General features: G+C 40.7%; 1 pseudogene; it reads right to left on the bottom strand.

Moving 5' to 3' along the window:
• Window positions 1–674: 674 nt before the first annotated feature.
• Window positions 675–2088, bottom strand: LOC103293835 (pre-mRNA-splicing factor RBM22-like; annotated as a pseudogene).
• Window positions 2089–4420: the final 2332 nt, after the last annotated feature.

Genomic DNA, 4420 nt, shown 5'->3' with positions numbered 1-4420 from the left:
TTTTATTTTCTAATAATTTCTATCTTTATATTATTATTCATGTATTTCTCTTCATCTCTTAAGCTTTTCTCTTTTTTGACACTTTTTAAAAAATTATTTTCATTTTCTATTTATTTTATTTTATCATTTTCTATTTTTAAAATACATAAACTTAAGGCTATGAGATTTTTTTCTGAATATAGTTTTTCTAATCATATCAATATTGATTTGTAGATTTAAAAGTTAACTTTTAATCCTTACCTGAGGATATGTTTTTGTTCATTTTAGAGAGATAGGGAGAGAGAGAGAGAGAGAGAGAGAGAGAGAGAGAGAGAGAAACATTGATGTGAGACAGAAACATTGATCAGTTGCCTCCCAGGGATCAAGCCTGCGACCTAGGTATGTGCCCTGACCAAGAATCGAACTGCAACTTTTTGGTGTACTGGATGATGCTCCAACCAACCGAGCCACCTGGCCAGGGCTAGATTTTATTGTTTTTATAAGTTAAAAAACTTTTCTGTCACTGCATTTTTAAACTTTTATAAAAATTGAGTATTATTTACAAACTTTAAAATGCAATATCTGAAGTGTACAATTAGATTTTTTTAAAGGGAAATACATATTTATTCCAAGATTTGTGTACTGGGATTTTTCAGCGCCCTGTCTTTTGTAGGGCCCGAGTGGTGACAATGTGCTCAGGGCTGCTGTTTCCTGGCATGAGCTCCCATTCTCTGAGGGTCCTGAGAAGGACAGTGGACTCGTCCTGGAGCCATCATGAAAGGAGGAGGTGGTCCCATTGGATGGAGCATGTGTGGCTCCAAACCTGAGGGTGGGGCCGGACAATGCCAGGGTGTGGCGGCAGGACAGTGTTCACCAGCTGGAGGGCCACTGGGGAGTAGATTGTAGTTGGTAGAGCCTTCTTCTGTTGCAGGAGGAAGAGGAGGAGCTCTCGGCAGCCCTGAAATGGCCTTCCCCATTTCATGTTGAGTCTATGCCATTGACAATCAACTTGTTAAAGGAGTTCTCCACGGCCACTTCTGCAGCCTGCTTTTTGGCACACTGGATGAAAGCACACTGCTGTCTCTGTACAATGGCGATTGTCCGGATCTCTTCAAACTGGTAGAAATGATTTCTGAGATCAGTCTCAGTGGTATCGCCCAGAACACCAGCATATAGTGTGGGGAGAGTCTTGTCCTCTGGTGGGTCCAGACGAGGCATTGTTGAAACCCGCTATAAGAGCTTACCTGTCACAGGGTCGTGAGTCCATAATACTGGTTTTTAATGTTCTGATCAGCAAGGGGTTCATCTGGATCCATAGGCTGCTCAAGTCTGTGTGGACACTCCTCTCATTTCTTACATTCTCCTTTCACCCACAAAGTGCAAATGTGGGGCTGGTTCCTTTTGTAGTAGGGTGTGGCCCGGGCCAGTGTGAGCAGCATGTTGCTGGTCGACATGGCTTTCCCCAGCATGCCAACTGGCCATGTTCCAGAAGAGTTAGAGATCTCCCTCTCCATCTGACGGTGGCATGTCAACCCTGCATTAGGAATCTGGATGGGCAGGCCATGCTCTAGATCCAAGAGGCAGGTCTGACAGATATTCTTCAATTTACTACAGGTTTGGCACAGGTCAGTCTTCTCAAAATGCATGTGGACCCCAGGGCACCAGCGACACACTGTGAACGGCCTGGCACAGATTTTGCATTCCTTCCCATACCTTTCTTTGGTTATTCAGATATAGGGGTTTTCTCCAAGACACATCTGGCCAAGAATGGTGAAGCCCACATCCTCCCAGCTCTGCCCTTTATCGGTGCTGGAACCAGAGGCTGCCACCTTCAGAGCATCTGAGGCCCCAGTTTCAGGTTGGAAGAGGACTGCCCCAATCCCATCAGGCCCTAGGCTGGTTTCTAATTAAGGTTTTTATTGAAGTAAAATTTACACACAGTGAGCACATGTCTTAATTGTACAACTTAATGAGTTTTGACAAATTTGTGTAACCAACACACCAAGCAAGATACCTAACTTCCCACTCCTGTGAATGTTCCCTCATACCCTTTTCAATCAGTCTCCTGCTCTGGACAACCACTGTTACAATTTCTATCACCACAGTCATTTTGTCAATTCATGAACTTCATATAAATGAAATCACACAGTGTATCCTCCTTTATGGCTGACATTTTCCCCTCAGCATAATGCTTTTATTTTACTAGAGGCCCGATGCACAAAATTCATGTAAAAGTAGGCCTTCCTTCCCCCAGCTGCTGGCACCAGCTTTCCTCTGGCACTCAGGACCTGGGCTTCCCTCGCAGCTCTGGCTTCGTCCAGAAGGTCATCCGGAAGGACGTCTGGTCTAATTAGCATATTACACTTTTATTATTATAGATTATTTAATGTCCTCCCCCCTCCATTGACTCCCTAGTGCATCCCTGCCACCCACCCCAGGCCTTCACCATCCTATTGTCTGTGTCTATGGGTTATATATTTATGCATGCAAGTTCTTTAGTTGATCACTTACCACCCACCCCCGCCTTGACTCTGAGATTCAGCAGTCTGTTCCATACTTCTATGTCTCAGAATCTATTTTGTTCATCAGTTTATTTCGTTCATTAGATTCCACATATGAATGATATCATGTGATACTTGTCTTTCTCTGGCTTATTTTGCCTAACATAATACTCTCCAGGTCCCTCCATGCTGTCTCAAAGGGCAAGATATTCTTCTTTTTTTACAGCTGCATAGTATTCCATGGTGTGAATATACCACAGCTTTTTTACTCTTATTTGATTGCTGTGGCTAGCACTTCCAGTACTATGTTGACCCATGTGCACTTGAGAAGAATGTATATTCTTCAACTTTGGGGTGAAATGTTCTGTACATGTCAATTTAATCCATCTGATCCGGTGTGTCAGTTAGAGTCACTGTTTCCTTGTTAATTTTTTTGTCTGGAAGATCTATCCATTGAAGTCAGCATGGTGTTAAGTCCCCTACTATAACTTTATTGCTGTCAATCTCTCCCTTAAAGTTCTCCAGAAGTTATTGTTGTTGTGTTTTTTGTTTTTGTTTTTTTGGTACTCCTATATTGGGTGCATATATGTTTACCAGGGTTATAGCCTCTTTTTGGAACAATCTCTTTAGTATCATTTAGGGAACTTTGTTGTCTCTTGTGATGGCCTTCAATTTGAAGTCTATTTTGTCACATATGAGTATTGCTAATCCAGGTTATTTTTGTTTCCATTTGCATGAAAAATTTTCTTCCATTCTTTCACTCTCATCCTGTGTGAGTCTTTTGCTCTGAGGTGGGTTTCTTATAGACAGTATATATTTGGGTCATTTTTTTTTTTTTTGTATCCATTCAGCTGCCCTACTTTTGATTGGAGCATTTTGTCCATTTACATTTAAGGTTAATTGATAGGTACTTATTTATTGCCTTTTTAAATTCTGTATGCCTATGTTTCTCTCTATTTCTTCTTCTCATTCTAGCAGTTCCTTTAGCATTTCTTGCAGTGATGGTTTTGGTGGTGATAAACCCCTTTAGCCTTTTTTTGGCTGTGAAAAGCAGCAGGGTTGCTGTCTGCCAGTGAGAGACTGCTGGAAATGCAGGCCTTTGAAATAGAAGCTCTTTATTTCACCATCTATTTTGAATGATAGCCTTGCTGGATATAGTAATCTTGGTTTAAGATCCTTGATTTTCATTACCTTGAGTACTTCATGCCATTTCCTTCTGACCTATAGAGTTTCTGATGAGAAATCAGCTGATAGCCTTATGGGAGCTCCTTTGTAGCTAACAAATTGCTTTTCTCTTGCTGCCTTTAAGATTCTCTCTTTGTCTTTAATTTTTGGCATTTTAATCATGATGTGTCTGGGTGTGGGCCTGTTTGGGTTCTTCTTGCTTGGGACTCTCTGTTCCTCCTGAACATGTGTGACTTTCCTTCACCAGGTTAGGGAAATTTTCTGCCATTATTTCTTCAAACACTTTCTCTAGCCCTTGTTCACTTTCTTCATCTTCTGGCACTCCAATTATGTGAATATTGTTATATTTCATGTTGTCCCACAGTTCTCTTAACTGTCCTCCTGTTTTTTAATTGTTTTATTTTTGGTTCTCTGATTGAGTGATTTTTTTTTTCAACCCTGTCTTCTAACTCATTGATCAGATCCTCAGCTTCCCCTAATCTGCTGTGTATTCCTTCCAATGTGTTCTTTTTTAGTGCTATGCCATTTTTTATTTGCAACTGTTTTTTTTCATAGTTACTTGTCTTTTCTCATGCTGTTGAACATTCTTGCCATCATTATTCTAAACTCTATATCTGATAAATTTCTTATATCCATTTTATTTATCTCTTCTTGTGGAGAATTCTCTTGTTCTTTCATTTGGGGCTTTTTTTTTTTTTTTTTGTCTCCCCATTGTGGCTGCCTCTTTGGATTTTCATCTATGTATTAGGTAAAGC

Source organism: Eptesicus fuscus, chromosome 13, assembly GCF_027574615.1.
Source record: "Eptesicus fuscus isolate TK198812 chromosome 13, DD_ASM_mEF_20220401, whole genome shotgun sequence".
NCBI lineage: Eukaryota > Metazoa > Chordata > Mammalia > Chiroptera > Vespertilionidae > Eptesicus > Eptesicus fuscus.
The sequence above is the reverse complement of the archived record's forward strand: the minus strand, read 5'-3'. Positions and strand labels throughout refer to the sequence as shown.